General features: G+C 47.0%; 1 long non-coding RNA gene across 1 annotated transcript; it reads right to left on the bottom strand.

Annotated features, from left to right (window-relative positions):
- Nucleotides 1-13,481: 13,481 nt before the first annotated feature.
- LOC142064089 (uncharacterized) lies at nucleotides 13,482-20,000 on the bottom strand. Its single transcript, XR_012662990.1, has 4 exons — nucleotides 19,447-20,000; nucleotides 18,741-18,792; nucleotides 17,174-17,238; nucleotides 13,482-14,961 (listed from the first exon to the last, which is right to left on the bottom strand). It is a non-coding gene; the product is annotated as an uncharacterized LOC142064089 (long non-coding RNA).
- Nucleotides 20,001-20,632: the final 632 nt, after the last annotated feature.

Genomic DNA, 20,632 nt, shown 5'->3' with positions numbered 1-20,632 from the left:
TTAGTGCTAATGTAATGGCCCCGACGAAGGAACCTAGCAGAAGTCGTAGCTGTATTTTCTTTGCAATGAAATACATACACAGCTGAGTTATATTAGAGAGGGACAATTCTGCATGGTAAACTCCAACCGGGCCTTGTTTGTTGTACAAATAAGCTTCAGCCCTCCAGGAGTTCGGAGGACGGAGGATCAGCCCCTTGCACAATGCTGCTGGGAAGCGATTCTCCCACGGGGCCAGGCATCAGCTGCACGTCGCAGGCTATGACTAACCTTAGCTGCGGATTCATGTTACGGCGGGTTTTGAGGCCACTGTGGTTTCCAACAACCCAGGACTCCCTCCACGTTGCTGCTTCCATGCACCACAGTCCTTCCCGCGCTGGCCCAGCCAGTTATGAAATCAGTCTGCCATCCCGTTCAGGGAACTGATCCAGCTTAAACACACACACACAAACCATAGGATGGAGACCCAGCTCGGGATGGGAACTGGGAGAAGCGTAATGGGGCAAGAACACCCCAAGCCTGTCACCAAGCCCTGTCTTCCATGGAGCCGTGGACACCGGAGCCGCAGCTCGCTGCACACTTTTTAGACCTTTTGAGTAGTTATCAGGTTATGGCAAATACAGCGAGGAATATCCTGCCCAGCACATACGGCTTGATCCTGCAATAAAAGTTCACTATTTATTAACTTGAGACATCATTTACACTGAAAAGATGAATGTATTGGTGCCTGCACGCATCCTCAAGCGCAATTGCCTTGGACTGGATTTAGCTCTCACCGACCTGTACAAGCTCTCTCTCACCCATATACCCTACTTAATGGAAATGTACTTAAACAGACCCTTAATAAATAAAACTGAGTAATACTAGGTGATGCGACACAAAATTTTGAGATCACTGCTTAAAAACAGCGCTGGGAACGGCTGTTGCTCCAGCTGAATTTTGGAACAGCTCCACAGACTGAGAAAGAAGCCCGGTTTTAAGCTGTGCACCTGCACAAATGCCATTAAAAGCCCAAAGAGAAATACCAGCAAACAGTTCTCATGTGAACTCATGATACAAGTGTAACGCCCAGGCAGAGCACGTGGGATATCTAACACCCTCAAACAATGGGCTTTTGTTAACGAGCTCAGGAGAGGCTCCAATATAATTTACCATACAATGGTGCAGCGTGTGGGATGTGCAAATCCGTAAACACCACCCCTCCAAGTGTTTTGTGGTTTTGAAACAGCACAGCGAGATCACATAACCTAAACTGCAGCTGTAGGGACAGAAGGGTCCCGTCAGCCGCCCCCGGCCCTCTCGCTGAGACTCTGGGTCAACGTCTTTAAAATACATCCAGTGTCGTGGATCAGTGGCTGTGAAAAGAATAACACGGTGGTGTTACGGGGGATTTGCTCACATGTGCCTGGAAGCGCTGCGTGAGGCTCGACGCCTTTCATGGACTGAGAATTGCCCGTGGACAGGGTTCCCTCGACGCGCTGCTGTTTTCTGCGGAAGACCTGCCTTAGGAAGGGACCCCTTACCAGGCTTAGAGGTTCTGGTAGTGAAGCGCATCGGCAGCTTGTGGATGGAAGGGTTGAAAGGTGCTATGAAAACTGTAAATCGTTATTGTATTTTTTCTAAAAGATTAATGTCAGATCCTCAAGAAAAGGGCATGTCTACAAGCTGCTAATTTATTACCAGTAAAGCTTGGTTTAATAAACTTGTGGTAAATATTTTCTGCTTTTAAGACCCTTTAAGGCTTCAAAGGCTCCCATTTGCTTTAGGGTCCCTAGGGATGCTGGTGCCAATGAGACATGTTTCATTAATTATGTTGCACAAATAAGCCAAATATTGCACAAATGTGTGTAGCAACACCGCGAGGAATGCAGCAAGGACTCTTCCTCACTTCACATGGAGCAGAGCTGCCCAGCTGGGTGCTCCTTTGAAGGATGGTCAGGGCCTGAAGCACACACTTGGGTCCTGCCCACACCCCAAAATCGTATCATTACTGTTTAGGTCACCACAAAATTGCCAACAGTTTTCCCTCTGGAACTCACAAACATCAGGCTGTCTTTCCCGGTGCATGGCCCTGTTAAAATCAGAATAGATGGAAAAAGCACACCATAGGGACATTGCAGATCCCTCACGTCTTGTCGGGTTGGAAACCACGCAAATAACGTGAGATACCGGCGGATGATGAAGTCAGAGGTTGTGTTTCCATAAGTCTCCTTTGCCTGGACGAGGTTGGAAGTGGGGCACCTTGCTGCGAGGAGCCTGGGGGCGAGGGGTTCCTGGGTCGGGTCCAGAGCCAGGGTCCTTTGGTGCTGGAAAATGAAAATATCGGTGCTGTGAGCAGGTATGCTGCAGTAAAACTGAATATACCGGGGGAAGGGAATAACCAGAGAGATTTCACAGCCATTAGTAAAAGGTCACTGAAGCCACACGATGACTGCACCTTTCAGAAGGAGGACTGTTGGAAGAGCTACAGGCAAAGATGATTTTCCCAGAGGGGCGTGCAGGGATAGAAACCCTCGTTTTGATTCTCACCTTACCTTTTTGCTTCCGTAACTCACAGAGACCAGCAAAAAGCTGCATCTTGTCTGGGCAGGTGAAAGCCCCCTGTTAAACAGGCAGTTGATAAACTGAAGGGCTGGAGATAAACTCTTGACCAGTCCTTCTCTAAACCAACCATACTCACAGTCTGTGTTTTCCTGGGAGCTGAGAAGGAAAAGTAGCCAAAGCTCGGTGCTAACTGGGAAAGGGAAAGATGCTGTTTGACTGGCTGGGCACGAGAGCAATTACAAAAGCACCCTGAAGTACTTAGAGCTGAGGGAGACCTTAAGAGCATACGTTGACAGTGTGCCACATGTCAGGGCGCGTGCTGCTTTATATGGCTTGGCGCAGCTCTGTGAAGGAGCTGTACTTGGCTTGTATATGAATTTTAAATGAATTGTTAACACATTTTATGAATCTGGTAAAGGGGTGCTGATGTGGGAGAGCGCACATGTCTGTTCTGCGAGATGGAGTAAATAAATCACGACTTTCACGAGATAAAACTTTATTGAGTAGCAATAAACGACAGAAATACTTCTAACGGCATTTAAAGCCGTGTAAAAGCAAGCACGAAGGGCTGACTGCCCCCGAGTACGTGTGCTCGGAACAGCTTGCCTTGCACCGATGGGAGAGAAGGTGCTTTGCCGGAGGAGCACCGGCTGTCACACTCTGGCTGTCCTGCTATAACTCCCTGGGTGGCTGGTCCGTAACGCCTTGCAGCACCTACATTTGTTGCTCACAGCATCTACAACATTTTGGTGTCTTTCCCTAGACACAATCCTTCTCTCACTCCACCTTTCCTCACCATAAATTCCTCTGCCCTTTTGTGCTGGGGACACTTTTGGACGGGAGGACACTGGTCCACACTCGAGGCCATGGGGATCGGTAAGCCAAAATTAGCCTGAAAAGCAGGCAAACCAAATTCCCATCAGTTTCTCAAAGTTCTTCATAAGAACACCTTGGCTCTTGCTGTGCATTTTGGGCATTCGTGGTGGGTGGGTGGGTAAGAGCTGCCTGGGAGGTCCTCTGCGCTAGGGGACGGCCGTCAGAGCATCGTGGGTAACACGTGCAGGAACGGCACCACGGCTTTTGCTCCATGTGCTGGTGAGTGACGGTGTAACGCGTGAAGCATTACAGATCCAGGGGAGGAGTCGGCCTGAGCCGGTATCGCAGAGCTCTGGCAGCTCCGTCACTTGAGTGGAGCGGACCAGTGTACGGCCGCAGGGAAACAAGGCACTCTTTCTGGAATCATTTACTTAGCTTCCGCCAGCTGATTTAACGCCAAACCTTCCCAGGCAGCAACAGATTCTCTCTTTTGATAGAAAGTAACCAAATAATTTATGTGGACTCTCAAAACGGCAAAACTATAGTTCTGCATTATTGACATCAATGTTATAGATTTACTTTACAATTTTATTCATGACAGCCTCAGTCTAAACGATCAGTTCCTGAATTGCTTGCAAGATTGCTGAATTCTGTTTACATCTCAGGTGTTCTTTTAAGCGTCTCTCAGTTCACAAGGCATCGATTTATGCTGCTAGAAGCCCGTTTGCCTGTCTTACCCTGTCCACCCTATCATGGTGGCTTTTAGTATTTGCTTTTGTCTCAGACTGCCACTACTTACTTTTTAAATAAGCCAGCTATTTTAAAAGGCACTTTCTTGTTCTCTGCTTGTATTTGTTTCTCTGTCATTTAGAGAAGGAAGACTAGAGGACTGTGGAGGTGGTATTCTGGGGAACATAGTACCTACCTGAATGTCTTTTCCTTCTTCACTGGGTTGTGCCTCTGAGTTTATCCGGGTCTCCAAGAACCTGCTTGTCTCTTTGGAAAGTGCATCAGCTGAAGCTCCAGCCATCAACAGGCTCCTCACCTGAGCGTGCCCTGGAGATTCCTGCTTTCCAGGAACACAAAGCCTGTCGGATCAGACACGAGACACCGTCCTGGCTGGTATCCAGCCCTACCTTTGCTCATGTTGGCTTCACTGCTCTTCCTCTGCACTTCTCAGGGACCACGTCTCCCTGCAAATTGGGCTTTTCATGAGCTACGGCCATCCAGGAAGGTCAGTTGTGCCCTGGGCAGAAGCTGCAGGTCCAGATGCAGCCTGAGACGGAGCCGCTCCGGTCCTCCTGCAGAGCTGCAAGAAGAATTACAAAGCAGAGAGCCAATGCGATACTTGGAGGTTTTGGGGAGCCAGGACTGATTTCCACACGCCATGAAGGTGGGCAGCGGGAGTAAAAATTTGTACCGGAGTATTTTCTGTCATTTCCCTGGAGCACAGTTTGTACCAGGGGATAATGACGAGTCCACACCGCAGCTCTGTGGGTAGAACAGTCCTGTTACAGACCTAGTGCTGTTTGGAGAAGAATTTCATTTGACCATCAGGGATATCGGCTTTTACTGGTGATGCCAAGTGTGGATATATGCAGACATACCTCCACTTCAGGCGTATTTCACCAGTCAGGCCTGGTAAACCCGCCTTTGTAAAGAGCTTAACTTGAAATACGACTACAGCGGTGGTATTCATGTTAAGATATTACAATGAGACAGCACAAATCTTCGTAACTGGGGGATTACTCTGCAGAAGGATAGCTTTCCCCCAATACTGAGTCAAAGATACTTACCTAAACTTACCCAAACAACTTTTACTTCAAAATCTTACATAAACACATGTTTATAAAGTGAGAATTATCACCCTGCTTTACCCCAGCACTGTCAGATTTATCAGAAAAGAGTTCACTAAATTTGTGGGCGCAACAGTGACCCGAAGAAGTCAGTGGCAACATTTCCGTGGTACTGAACGGGGCCGGGACTGCAGTCTGTAACTTGTGAAGTTAGGATTCTCAGGCTTTAAGTCTCTGGTTTGATTTTGCTCCACAGTTATGATCTGGTTTATTATTTCTTTGCCCTCCGTGGATATTGAGATGATCAGAATTGGTCAAAACTAGGGAATGAAAATACAAAGTTGCCTGATACAAAGACACAGGCAACATCACTTTATGCTCCCAGGGAAAGTTGGCACTTGGCACAGACTCTGATTTAATGGAACTGCTGCCTTGGCCCTGCTCAGCGCTCAAAGACAAGAGGAATTTCCATCATCCCGAAAGTCTCTTGGTTCCCGGAAAAAAACCCCTCAAACCTCAGAAATACCCACGGAAGGGGACAGATGCATCTTTCTTCTCAGTAAAAAAAAATAAAAGTTTTGTAGAGTAACAAAGTTCAGTAAAAGAAAAAAAAAAAAACCTCACTTGCCTGATTGATCCCTTTTGGCTGAATGTGAAGTGCAATGAAACCTCCTGCAAGGGGACAGCCTGGCTTCCTCTGGTGCACCCACTGCAGACGGCAGCCCAATAAATCTGCTCTTCGGTGTATCCACAATACCATCAGCTGATGGAGGCGCAGCTGAACGCTGTGTATGCTTAGCGGTGATACAACGGAGACCCGAGATAAGTAACTTTATATATACAGGACAGTAATCCCCCCTCCAGTCGGACGTTTTTAAAACATCTTGATATAGAATTAAAAGAGAGAGATGCGAAAAGAGGTGAAATTATTCAGGATATACAATGGAGGAATTTTATTACCAAGCTGACTGCGTTATAAATCAAGTGCTCTGTAAATGCAATAAAACAATTGTTTAGTCTGCATGATTCATACCACAAACCTCAGTATTCTGTGTTTTGATCTTATTGCAGCAATAAACTGTCTAGACAGCAATTAACAAACCGTTTTTTCTTCAGATGTTTGGAGTGCTTTTGCTGCCTGATCAGCACTCCGAAATACAGGGCTTTTTCTCTATTCGTATTAATTATCAGGTTGATCAAGCAGCATGGTTAGCCATTTGCTGTAATTGTACAACATTCCTCTTTAAGTGAACCGCTATAGGAAAAGGACCGATAATATTGTTTTTCATTAGTACTAAGGAGCTAAGATAAAGATTTATTTTACCACGGTGCTCTAGAATGAGCTTTAAAGCATAATTTATACTGAGCAGTAGCGTGCCATTTTAGGCCCTGATTCAACAAACTGCTTATGCCTGCGCCCAAGTTTAGGCGTATAAGTAATCCCAAGAGAACGTGTAGATTTAGATTTTGGTGCATGACTCCGTACTTTGCTGAATTACAGCCAAATAATTGATCCCTCATATATAGCTATCCCTTATCTTTTTACACAATCAGGGGCGCAGACCTGTTGCATTTTGGTCTTAAGCTTACCGGCGGGAGGCGAGATGGAAAGGGTCCCAAAACCTCGCACAGCTTCTGTGGGGGGGGGGGAAAGGTACTTGAGAAGAGCCTGCAGAAAGAGATCGAGGTAGTTTCTTCAGGTAGTCATTTAACACGTGGGATACAACAGAGCCTTTAAAAACCTATAATATAATTACGCAGAGTTTTACAGAAGAGCGAACAGAACCGTATTTCGCGCGGTGCCTGCGCAGACGGACCCTTCCTTTTCAGGGACAGTTTAAGGCGCGGGAGGCATCCGCCCCGCAGCTGAGGCAGGGGCGTCGTGGGCTGCTTGGTCAGCACAAGCGCCGAGGCTGTAACCGTACGTGCGTGCTTATGCTCAGAAAGCAGCGAGTGACTCACCACACATCCTTTCCCTTACGCAGCTTCGTGCTTCGGGGGCTTGAGGCAACTCTCTAAAATTTACAGGAGATGAGAACAAACAATCCCCAGGTTGTTGCCTGATGTAAAACAGCAAAGCAGCGTTTTGCTGGCTTTTGGGGTATCCCTGGCTGTGCTGGGAGGTGCCTCGGCCCCTGCTGGACAGCTCCCGGGGCTGGGATGGCCAGGATGGATGGGATGGATGGGGTCGGGATGGACCGGGTCGGGATGGACGGGACAACTGGGATGGCCGGGGTCGGGATGGACGGGAGGGCTGGGACGGCCGGGGTCGGGATGGACGGGAGGGCTGGGACGGCCGGGGTCGGGATGGACGGGAGGGCTGGGACGGCCGGGGTCGGGATGGACGGGAGGGCTGGGACGGCCGGGGTCGGGATGGACGGGGTTGGGATGGCCGGGGTCAGGATAGACGGGGTTGGGATGGCCGGGGTCAGGATAGACGGGGTTGGGATGGCCGGGAGGGTGTGGGGTGGCCAGGGTGGCCAGGACGGCTGGGATGGACGGGATGACCAGGGTTGGGAAGGACGAGACGGCTGGGGTTGGGACGGCCAGGATTGGGCTCCAGCACGGCTCCCACACACACCTACACAAAGAGAACCAGCGTGGGCAGCACTGCTGGGGCGAGCTCTCACCTGCAGGGACTGGAGGTGCAGACAGACGTCCAGCAGCAGCTGTAAGAAAGGTGTAGAAATTCAGCCTGAGTGCTCCACTTTCTTTCATTTGTGGAAATAAATCCATGGGATTTGGCTGTAATTCAAAGTAATGAGTAAATAGGTGATGCCTCTAAAGCAAAATGAAGAAATTCAGTTTGAAGCTGCTTTTCCAGAAGTTATTTGAATAATAATCTTTCTTTAAAGGAAAAAAAAAGTTGGGGTGTTTTGTTTGATCTCATTCCCTATTGTGCTGGTGGAAGGTTGAGTAAGGACAAAACCCCAAAAAATGTACAGAAAAGAGAGAGGAAAAAACTACAATCAAATCTGATTTGATTATCCCTGAAAGTGGAAAAATAACTAGTTAGTTGAAATGGAATGTTTCAGCTAAATTCACGTTCATTCCACAGTTTTCACTCACAGTCTTCCTAACAGCTCCGGAGTACTGTATGTGCAGAGGTGAAATATTTTATCTCAATATAAGAGACTGTGGGTCCGCGTTTGATAACCAGCGCACAAAAGACGCTCGCCAACCTGACCGGCAGCGCAACGCAAGTGGCACTTTTCAGCAATAAAGGTTGCCTGGAAAGATGTGAGCAATATGATGGAGCTTGGGAGGTTATTTCTGGAGCACTATGCGCTTTACATGAAGTACTGCAAGGCGTTTAATTTGTTAGCGATATCCATACTCCACAGCATCTTAAAATAAATAACTGGTCTCTCTCTCACCCGTGCGAGAAGGTGACCAGTTCTGGCGCGCTTGCAGAGGGGCTGTAGGAGTTTGCTGTTCGGATGCCGAGGGCTCCAGCCGCCTCAGTTACTCATTCAGCTCTTGGTGGCGACCCTAGCGTTGCAGAGATTTCTCTGAGTGCCCGCATTACAGCTTCCTTTGCTTTCCTGGGGATATTTGCAAAACAACAAGCACAGTCCTGTTGGAATTGGGAGCAAGTTTCAGGGTTCATATTTACCCAATTTCTCTCTATAACTTAAGAACATAAACAAGTAAAAGGCTTGGCTACCCCTGAAACAAGCCAGGTGTCCTCATTTTATTCTGGAAAAAAACCCCTAGAAACAAAGAACCCAAAATCTTCACCATGTTCTGTTCCATTGAGCAAGGTCACAGTAACGGGGCGGGAAATGGAAGATTCCGCACATAGAAATAGGAGGAGACGCATCTTACAGGTTATTGATTGATTAACTGATGAGTCCAGCACACAGTAATTACAGTGAAAAAGTCTGGATGCCAGGATTTGTCAGTTATATCTGGAGCAGATGTGAGGGGAGACTATTTAAGTGTGACCCTGGGAAGTGTGGGAACCGCGGTAGGAGTCAATAAGCGCCCCATAATCCACTGACAAATACTTGCTATGTTTGTTTGGTTTTTAAATTTCAAAGAGTTTTGCATAAAGAGCTGTACACCATTTATAAAATCCTCCTCTTGGTTCAGCTTCTCTCTCTCTTTTTTTTTTTAAATAAACCCATTCCTTTGGAAAGCTTGAAAAGGAAGCTTGCTTTCACTCTAATTTGCTTTTCCTCTATTATGTATGAACACTAGGCAGATTGAGCGGGATTGCCCATGAAGTCAGACCTGCAGCTTTGATATATTTTCCCTGAAGAAATATCTTTGTCTTGGCAGGGGGGGGAAGAGATGTAGAACCATGCAGACTTTTCAAACAGTTATTAGGAAACACGTACCACCAGTCAAATCAAATTCTGAGCTCGCTAACCTTGGCAGTGTCCCTTTAAATTAACTTTGTAGCCTGGAAACACACAAACAAGATGTTTTAAAGAATTTATCTGAAGCAGCAGCAGCGGCAAAGCTGAGGTGTGCTGCACTGCTTGCCCGCTGCGAGGTCTGGAGGGTGAAATCCTGGAGGGCTCAGGGCACCCACCTCATGGGGAGGTGGCCTTCGCACCCACCCGCGGCGCTGGCCCGGGGCAGGGAGGGTGGAAGAGGCCAGGCTGGGGTGCTGGGATGAAAGCTGGCTTGCTGCAAGACCTCTGCCCGCAGTAGCGGCGTGCGAGGCACAAGCAGGAGGCTCGTCCCGCTGCGCTGGCGGTGCTGGGGTCCCCGCTGGCCGGCCAGGCTGGCGGGATGCCGCGGCTCAGCCGGCCACGCTTCCCTCGCACAGCTCCAGGGCGTCCGTCTGGCAGCCCAGAAAACCGCTACCGATGTCGGGGAAAGCTGCCTTCGCGCTGGAAAGGATGAGGAGCGCGTACAGGAGGGGCCCGGCCCCTCGGGTGGGGCTGCCTGGGAGGAGCAGGGACACGGATAACGCCTCGGCACCCCCAAACACCAGCCCAGTCCTGGAGAAGCAAGGGGAGACTCAGGGGCGCAGCCGGATCGCTACCCGTCCCCTCCTCCTGGAGCGTGTGATTTCGCTTGGGGACTTAACCCACATCAACGCGCTCCTGCAACGTACAGCGCGCTTCATTCTCTGGCTGTCCCCAGGATTTTGGCTCATCTCACTCCCCCACCTCACCAGGCACCCTGTAAAATCCAGGATGGCACATTAGCACTTCCAGAAGATTTTTAAAAGGCAGTTCAATAAAACTTAAATCCATTTTTTCAAGTTTTCACACTGGAAAAGAAAAAATCCCAGCACAATTTTTACCTGATTTGTTTTTAATCTTGGGCACGAAAACATTTTCCCTGCTCACTTGCCGGTTTTTCTTTGGCTTAAAAAAAAAAATAATACCGAGCAAAAGGGCTGTGCTGATGAGTCTTAGGAAGGTGGGTGAAGGCAAAAGAAAAAGCCAAAACAAACCACAACGAGGTGTGATGGGTCGCTTGTGCTGCTGCACAGAAGCTGCTGCCTGTGCAGCCAGGCCAGCTCACTGCACAAACAGCGAAGGAGTGCCATTGTTAAGCTCAATAGCTGAGTTTCACTAAGGTTTTTCTTTTTGTTTTTTCCTTTTCCACAGAGGTAAACCCATGTTTTTACAGAAAACGGAAAAGCAGGCTTGGTTAACTATTTTTCAAGATTTTTTTTGTAGAGGCACAGAACAGCTGCTACAAGAGGGAGATGCTGCTGTCACCCTCTGCCAGGCTAGCTGCACCGACTGCAAGGCTATTTTTTCTCTCATATTATCTTTTGTTAATTAACGGTGGATCTTTCACATAACAAAGAGCACTCCTGGCACCTCTCTCGCTACCTAGAAAAACTTGGGGGGGAAGACAAATTAGGACCATGGAAGTTGTTCAAAACAGAAACACAACATCCCACAAGACTCACCTGCTTTATGGCTCTATTCCAAACTCTAAATTCAGATCAATTTTCGCAAAATATTCCTCTCCTTTTCCAAACCAGGCCTGAACTGACTGAAAACCAGAAGCCTTATGGCAAGGGAGTCCCCTCTAGCTCAGAGTTTTATAGCCAAATCAAGGAAAAATAGTTTCACCTGGTTTTGCCTCAGAAAAAGCAGGTGATGTTCATCTATCTTGGGTAACTCTGACTTTGCGAATCAGCTTTCCTTTAAATCTTGGGCATTTAAGTGGTGAAACCCTAATATTCCTCCTCAGAACCCGGCAGCACGCTCTAAGGAATGCCCTTTAACTCTCGCCATCAGGCTTTCTGCAGCTCTGCTACAGCCTTAGAGACAGACAGACCGAACCAAAGCAAGCTTAAAATGTCAATATTCCAAATACATTTTGATGCATTTTCTTCCACTTAACACTGCCAAACAGTGAATCTCATTAACTGGGCACAGGAGGGCCTTTATGAATGGAATGTAACATAACCATACAAAGTAATCTCGTTACCTTGTAACAAGAGGTTAAATACCACTTCCTGCTATGTAGTAGCTGTTAAGTATAGTATTGATGAAAAATATGCTAATAACGCCCTCTGAAAAGAATAGCTTAGTTCTCGTCCGCTAATCTCTGCAAGCTGTTTGGTAGCTGCTTCTGTGGCAGGGCTCTAGCACAGGCACGGCAGGCGAAACTACGCGGTTGCATCTATCGCCGGGTTGGAAACTACAGGATTGGGTGGGTTTGGTTTTTTTTTGCACGGGGAAGATTTCCATGTATATACATATAAATATATAGGCAGACGAATAACCAGTGTTTTCATCGGGCCCTCAGCACCCTTCCCAACCCCTGCTCTGCCTTCCTCTCTCGGGGTGGCAGGAGCTGCCAGGGGTCGCCGACTGCATCGGCGCTAACCACGCAGGACGCAGGCAGAGCTGGGAGCAGGGGCCTGGGTTTGGAGCCCGTTTTACACTGAAAATCCCCAAAGTTTCAAATAGGGCTTTTTATACAGGTTTGTACAGAGACGTGAGGAGCGGGCTTATTCCTTCGCTTGTAAATCGACCGAAACCCGCTCATAAATCATAACTATTCACATCTGGGGGATAATTATGAGTCAAAGCTCACAGTTAAACCTGAAATTTTAACTTAAGAGTAACATAAAAAATGGTAACTGTTTTAAATCGCAGCAGCTGGAGTGGATTTTCACAGTCCCTGAGCTGATTTGCAGTTGTATTAGTCGATCAGCACCTTCCCTTAGCGGCTATAATGCGGGCGGGGAGACCACGCTAAGCCCCTCTGTTTCTTCTGTGCACGGGCCCATCTTTATCTGGAGAGCAACCTTCCGTTCCCTTCTCTCCCTCTTCATTTCCATAAACAATATGCACAATTCTCCGAGCCATTCAGTCTGCAAATAAAGGCGGAGGGCTAAGTAAATTTGCTTCCCACCAATTATTTTTGTGAGGTCACTGAGTTAAGCATTAAAGAATACTGCTGGGGACGCGCGCTCGGGAGCGGTACGGTTTGTGCCAGGAACCGGACAAAAGCGCTCGGTGCACGGCAGAGCGCGGCATTTATTGGGAAGCTTTGTTCCCCGAGTTAGCAGAAGAATAATCCTTTTCTTTTAACAGCTACGAATTACTCACTTTACCGCATAACCCAGCTGCACTGTAAGTCACTTGGGTAAGTCACAGCATAGAAAAGAAAGTGAAAGATGGGTGATTTCAGAAAAAAAAACAACCCATTGGCTGCTCGGCTCAGCATTAAGCTGTTTTGCTTCCACGCGCAGCGTGAGGGTGAGCGGTCGTCGGGCGATTGTGTTGTGTTTTTATGCAAATACAATTACAGAGGGATGGAACATTTTTTTTTTAAACAATCAGGAGCCACGCGAGGAGCCGGGAAGCCAGCCGTCGCGGGTTTGCCTCGCGTCGCCGCCACGCTGCTCGCAGCCAGCGCGAGGCTGGCCCCGCGTCGCTCCGTTCGCTGTGTGCGGCTGGTGAGCGGTAAGTAACTGTGACAAAACGCTCTGCACATGGGTAATTGCTGATGATTACATTTCAGACAAAGGACTGGGCTCGAACAAAGCAGCAAGGCAATATTTCCCCAATGGAAGACAAAATTATTCGGCGGTTATATTGCTATTAACGGAAGAAGGAGCAAGTCTTAAAGTGTCTCTACTCATCTCAGGAGGCGAGGTCAGAATCGGACCCTGATGTTCCAGGGGAGTTCAAAAATCAAACTCAAACAGAAAAATATGATAGCACCTGAAAAAATTAGAGACCAGGCACAGGCTAGAATCAATGGAAATTTGATCTGGAAAAAAAATCACTGCAGGATCTGAGACTTTATCGTGCTTCCTAGGAGAGGGGGGGACTAAAAAGCGGTACCTGCACCAGCACCTTGAGTAAGACCAAGTTGGTTTATTTTGGGACGCTTTATTCTGTTACAGTAGAACATAAGTGACTGTTACATGTACCCATAGAAGGAAGGCAATCAAATGACAAGTTTGATTATTCAGTAAAAAACAGCTTTTAAATTACACATCTAAATCCAAATAAAGCACACGGCGCGCCCTTTGAAACCAGATGAAAAGCTGAATCCTCACTGCCTGGGTCTTAATTTGGTGGTACCCGAAAGCAGAGGTTACTCCCTCCAACCCCCTTGGAGGTTTCCCCCACCCTCAAAGGACCGAAGGAAGGGAAGGCACGAGGCCCCCTGTGCTGTGCCGGGGCGCGACGACGCGCCCCGCGGGGCTCCCGCTCGCCGAGGCTGTTCCCATCAGGATCCCTATGTAATTGTCCCAGTGAGTGCAGAGCCACACTCCAAAATCAGGGAACGAGCACCTCCTGGTCAGCTTAGGGGGCTTGGGGGTGGCCACAAACCCTCTTCAGTAGCAGCTTTGGGGTTCTTCTGCTCTCTTTATAACTGGCGCCCACTCAGCATCTTTGGGGTGACAGGCAGGTATCCTGGCAAGATGGATCGTGGCACAGAGCTTCTTATCAGAAGCACAACAGCATTTGGAGCCATTTGTGGGCCTTTTTTTTGGCCAGTCACTATATCAAGCTTCCCCGGCTGCTTTAATTAACCATTTAATTTACTTTTCCCCCTCCCCTTAAATATCGTGCCTCGATTCCAGGTGGTGGGTGACTGTGTGGGATGTTCGCTGTACACCTGATTTGTGCTGAGATTATTCAGCAAGTCATGCGACGGAAATGTCAAATGAAGAATCCTGTTTGGTTTTATGAAAAGAGGGTATCTCCCCCAAAAAGCTGACTTCTTAAAGAGAGTTTTAAATCTGTCACTATTTTAATGCCTTCCTTGTTTTCAGTAGAAGTGATTATAGTTCTCTCAAAATAGGAAAAAAATGGCACTAGTGTGAGGCCTCATTGGGTCACCTCTTTGTTCAGCCAGTGAGAGACTCACTTAATTACTGCCAGACAGACAAACCTATCCCTCATCCATTTACAGTATTTAAGTTACTAAGGGCTGAAGCTGATCAATACACATGAGCCTGGCAAAAATGTCATTTTGTCATTTACAGTAAGAGACAATACAATGAACGCAATATTTGCTCTTTTCTTGAGCCGTCTGGGTGTCAACGATAACATCCAAGGTCTTTGCCTTTGTCACAAATATTTGATTGTCTCTTCAGCACCCTCAGTCACTAACAAACACCTCCGACATTTGCTGGCTGCTGCCCATTTCCGAAGCGAAAACAAAGCCAAGAACCACACATCCCTCTGCTGCAGAAACTTGTGAAACTCCCTGTTTCTTTTTTTTTCCTCCACTGTGCTGAAAAACCCTCTCGTCCCCTACGTGGGTAAATTTGAGTCCCTTTACGCTTCCCAGATCCGCGTGGACCAGGCTCATGCGACAAAGGGACCCCTGCGCCTCCAGACATGCAGCGTGAGCGCTGCTGGGGAAAAAAAAAAAAGAGGAGTTTTGTAAATTGATGAGTGTCTGCTTGGAATTTGGTGCTATTTATTCATCCCGGGAATGAATGGGGATTTTTCCTTGAGTCATCTTCCTCTTCTCTAGTGCTGCAGATTGGAATGAGCGTGCAGCACAGGCATGACATTGCTGCTTTTAAGGGGAACACTGAGAGTGTAAACAGTTCTGAAATGAAAATAGCGAATTCCACAGTTATGACTCCAGTAAAAGTTACTCAGGCATTTAAATAATGGGACTTCCTACTCCCCAGATATCTTCCTTTCTGAAGAATCGTCTCAGGAAGGGATAGCATCAGGGATCATAAATTGTCTTTTGCCTTTTCAACACTTTACAGGCTCCCATGCATCGCCAACAATAGGACTGGGGAATGACTCTTAACAGCTCATTAAGGCTGTTTTTGCCAAATGCAAATAATAAAAAGGCCTCTTAAGAGGCTGTCTCATTTTTATTCAGAAAAGCCTACTACAGAATATAAAAAGATGCCATAAAATGGAAATGCAATAGAAGACCCAGTGCCGTTATCTTTGGTGTCCTTTGAAAGATTTCCAGGCTAACTTCAAATCTCGTGGGCATTTCTGGGTGGGTTGCTGAATGATTCTGCTCTGCAAATAAGATGGTTCATTCAGAAGGGCACTTAAAAAAAATCAGATACAGACACTGTGCTGGCAACATACACATTTCTGAAGAGTGGGGGAGCACAAATAAATAGGAATGAGAGTTCAGGGGACTTGCATCACATTTGCCACCATTTGTTAATATTAATTCCCAATTCACTGCCCCTGCTTTGGTCTGACTGTAGGTCTGACTCTGTAGTGCTTTTGACCTTCCCACAGACAAAGAAAATACACTTTGGCTATGCATGAAACGCAATTTGGCGTCCCCAGACAGGAAACTCTCTCCCCATTTATATGCTAAGTGCTGGACTAGAATTTCCTAGATTAGCGCAAGCAATAGTGGTGCTGGAGTTTCACGGCTGCTGCTCTCGCCAGCCTCCTGCCTCGCTACCCCGCTGCTCCTGCTCACCTCGTACTGCTTGGGGGGCTCATTCCCAGGTGCCCCTCCACCGCCTTCAGCATCGCGGGGTCAGATAAACGCCAGCGTCTGCGCGCCAGTGCTGGTACCCAAGCCGCCTGTCGGCGAGAGATGTGCTGAGGCCTAAGAGTTTTGGCACCGCTATTTCTTTATTTTCCTCCCCAAGAAGGTGCAAGATTCTGGCCTGAACAGCCTATGGTGTCAGCATCTAGTTTTCAGAGGTGTTAAACACCTGGAGCTTTCCTTGATTTTACCACAAAGATACCTGAAGATTGCATTGGAGACCGTGACGGTCTCGTTTCACAGAATCACAGAGTCCCAGGTGGGGAGGGACCTCAGGGACCATCTAGTCCAGCCTCTCTAGGAAGAGCGCAGTCTAGACAAGACGGCCCAGCACCCTGTCCAGCCGACTCCTGAAAGTGTCCAACCCATCTCCCTTTATGGCTAAATCCCAGTCCGCGTATGCACCACAGTCGTCGGACAAAGATGTCCACTAATTTCAAGTGAATAAGACAATTACTCCAGCACAGCTTTAGAATAACTCTATGAAAACTAATAGAGTGACAATTTATATCAGCTGATGTACTAGTCTGATCGATTTACCCAAGTGACCAGTGTTAATGTGTTTATAAGAGATTTAGACTTACTTCCTTTCCCTCTCAGATATATCCCTTCTTATAATACTGGCTGGAAAAAAATGTGTTTTCTGAAAGCTGAACATTTTCTTAAACCTATTTTATTTGAATAGTGGTAGGTTTTCTTTTTCTCTATTATAATATTTGTTATTTATTATGTCATAACACTAGAAATCCCCCAGTGAGAATCAAGCTGTTGTTGTGGGAAATGAGCCCGTTACCAGAATTACCCAGAAGCTCACTGAGCGTCACCACGGGGAGCCTGCAGTCTGCAGAGTTAGGACTCTCCATAAATTTGCTCTACTGTCTTAAATCAAGCTTAAGAATTAACACGAAGATCAGACTGGGTAACTTCTCTTCAGCAAGGATTGAAAAAGAAATGAAACCAAAGAGAAATCCGCTGGGTAAAGCTGCAGAACTTGGCCCAGACATGATCCATTTCTGGGAATCAGTCTTGGGCCAGTGCTGGCCCATATGAACTCCTACACCTCTTTCCTCAGGGCTTACCTCTGTACAGCCCGAGCCAGCAGGGTCACATCTCTGCGCCGAGGTTTGATCTTCCCAAAAAAGAACTGGAAAAAAAGAAAGGAAAAAAAAAAAAAGAAGAAAAGAATATCTTTGGTTTGGGGCTTTTCTCTGGTGTAAAACTCGAGGAGGGGTTTCTGGCTTTGTCCCATACAGTTGCTGATCTTAAGCCACACGCAAGCTCATGTTGTGATTTATTGCAGTTTTCACTACTTTGGCCTTTCAGAGTGGAAGGAACGGGCAGACTTGACTTTTTAAAACGCAAATGAACCAGAACCTTGAGGGGCCTTGGAATATTTTCCTAACTTCCTGAGAGCCCATAAAAACTTGTCTCTAACATCATGTTATGATGGGAGACCCCCAAGAAGCAGCAAGATGAGAAATGGCGCCGGGTTCCTAGGCACAGGCATCCAACCCGCTGCCATGCTCTTGAGAAGCTCGCTGCCTGGTGGGTTAACTTCTCCATGTTCCCCACCCTCCCACATTTAAAGATTGCATTGATCTGATAGTGGTTCATTGGCACTATGCCCTCTAAGGAAAAAGACAGTGGGGTTAAATTGTGAATAGCCCTTGGTTTTGAAAAACTGCTGAGCTCCACCATATGGACTGCTATATGGCAAGGAATATGCTTTATTGGCATTGCTTGGAGGTTTACAAGCAATCTTCTTGAAGTTTTAATGGTTGCTTGGGTGATTTATCCCATCTTGAGAGTCAGTGCTGTTAGGAGGCACCCAATTCTTGAGCTCTTGCTTTCCTTTATTATGAAAACCTTTAATCTTTCCTACATGTACCATAAATAACCTCATTATGGCCACACAGAGAAAATGTAACAGTTCCCATGTAAGTTTTGACTTCTTACTTAACACTTTTATGAGCTACTTTAACTTCACAAGGGGGATGCTTAATATACAGCAGTAGAAATTCGGGGTGTGAGGAGTAAGACCAAGAATGAAAGTGTCATATACAATTCTGTGCCTCTGCAGCCATTAAGTCCAGCGCCGTTTTTCAGCCAGGACTGCTGGCGTGGAGACAGGCACTCTTGGCTTCCGTGAAACTCTCAAGGGCATCTCGTGCTGCTTCTTCCAGTGACTGCTCTAGAGCATTTGGTACCCCAATATCTGGTACCTCAACCTAATATTTCACCCCCAACACACTACTTAAGCCTGTCCCTCCCCAAAGTGTTTTCAGGGAAAGAAAGAAGGAATATCTTTGGAGGCTGGGGTGGGAAGTGCTGATAGAGTTAAAGTGAAGACAGAGGGTTCACAGCAGGAGTAGCATTTACTTCAGGTAATCACCTGCAGGTATTTCAGACAAAATCCACAGACACTGAAGGAGATGGACAAGGAGAAAGGAAAACCATGATAACCCTCCTAGCTCAGCTGTATCACCCTTTTGTATCATCATTTAAGGAGAAATGGGGCATAATGTCCTCAAACCCACCAAACACTCCAACCCTCCGCGGCTCCGTATCAGATCTGCCTTTGTCCAGATCTGCCTTTGTCCAGATCTGCCAGATGGAACTTTCTGCTCCTTGCCTCACTTTATGTACCTGTAAAATGCAGATGACGACATTTACTCCTCTTTGTGAAGCTTTGTGAGATCTATGGAGAGAAAAAGACTGTATTAATGGTCAGCGCTAATACTGCTATTTTTTCTTTAGCTTTAGCGATTCTGCCTCAAGGGATTTTCTTTAACAAAACCTCGGCCCAGGCAAAAGAGTTAGCCTTTGGGACTATGTGGGATGTAGATCACCACACCCAGGGGTGGAAAGCATGAGACAAATCTCAGATAAGGAGGGAACAATTAGAGAATTCAGACTGATGTTTCATGCAAAAGGACGTTCAAATTAGCATAAAACAGCAGAGCATATAGCTTGAGACAGAGGGATCTGTAATTGAAGCAAAGCTCTAAGTGCATCTCCTGAGCTAATTGCCATCTCAAAGATTGTAAAAAAAGAGAGAGAGAGAGAGAGAAAAAAAAAAAGGACTGGAGGGCAAATTACAACTTTGGAGCAGGGATGGACTAAAGTTAGAGGATGCATGTGAGAGTTATGCAGGGAATTTGCAAAGGGTTGGGCAGTGTTTTATGGAACATTTGCCCTTAAGTTTTAAATATGCCCTTGGTTGTGTAAGGGGGATGGGGAGTGCAGGGCTGGCAGTACCTCTCATTTTGGACAGAGGACATTGGATTTGAAATTAAATAGAAGAAATATATAATGTAGAATAATTATAGATTAAAATAAACCATTTACTTACTGTCACGGTAATCCGTACGCCACGTTGTGAAGACTAAAGCCAAGTCCCCAGGCCCAGGTACAACGTTACACTTCACCTGGGAGATCTTCACTGCTGCCCAGAGCACAGGCGCTGCTCCCAGCCAGAAGCAGGAGCCCAGATCTGACAGACCGGTGGCAACCTGGCAAAAGGCATTCCTGTGGAAGAGTGCAGATAATCACAACTGGCTTAATTAGCAGCAGCTCATACCTTTTTGAAATGTGTTCGTATCGAATGTCGAAACGGCTCCTTTATCAACCTGCCCAATAAGGTGTTCAGTTAAAACCTAATAATAAACATATATCGCTGAAACTTCCAGAGGTTCAGACTATGAACCCAATCCATCTGCTTTCTGTCCCACTTTGTTATCCTTTCTCACACAGAGATTGTAGCAATTTGGAAAAGGAAGCACCTTTTTTTGCTAGAATTATTTCCGGCACCTCATACAGTTGAAATCTGGGATGTGATGAGAGCGCCTACGTGCTCCTGCAGTGTGGAATAAACACCTCACATTGCACCAGGATTTTAGCCGTATTTTACAATTGCTACCAAGAAAATGCAGATACCAGATTTCCCCCTTTGTAAAGCTCAGTAAGGTCGATGGACGTAAAAGGGACATGCGACGTCTGTAGTAATCTTATTATTTTCTCTTCTTGCTCAGTGATTCTGCTAAAGGAACTGCCATTAATGAAACACAGGCGCTGACAAGATAGCAAGCCTGTGTGCGTTTAGCAAAGCTGGGAAGCGTGTGCTTTGACAGAAGCACGGGCGGACGAGGCTATGGGAGCCAGCACACGGTCCCCTCCAGTGAAGTTCAGACCCCCAGCACAAAGGAAACACAGCTGGGATCCTCACTTCAGTTTTGGCTTCCCTGTGCATCCACAGCGAAGGGAGCAACAACCGATCCCGCCACATCGTGCAGGAAAATGAACTTAAGTTGCACTTATGGAGAAACAGTCTCTTTTGGGGGGAAACCAAACAAAACCGGGCTCCCGCTGCCGGAGTTTATTTAAAGGGCTGCTTTAAGCACGTCTTCTTCCCCTGCCTGTACGCTGCGCTGATGGGAGCACCGCGTTGATGAGAGACACCTAATTCTCCTGGCATGAGCTGAACTTCTTCGTGTAAACAGCATACCTCGTCTGTGGGGATTTAGTCTTCAGAGGTAATT

The sequence above is a fragment of the Phalacrocorax aristotelis genome, chromosome 13 (assembly GCF_949628215.1).
Source record: "Phalacrocorax aristotelis chromosome 13, bGulAri2.1, whole genome shotgun sequence".
Lineage (NCBI taxonomy): Eukaryota > Metazoa > Chordata > Aves > Suliformes > Phalacrocoracidae > Phalacrocorax > Phalacrocorax aristotelis.
The sequence above is the reverse complement of the archived record's forward strand: the minus strand, read 5'-3'. Positions and strand labels throughout refer to the sequence as shown.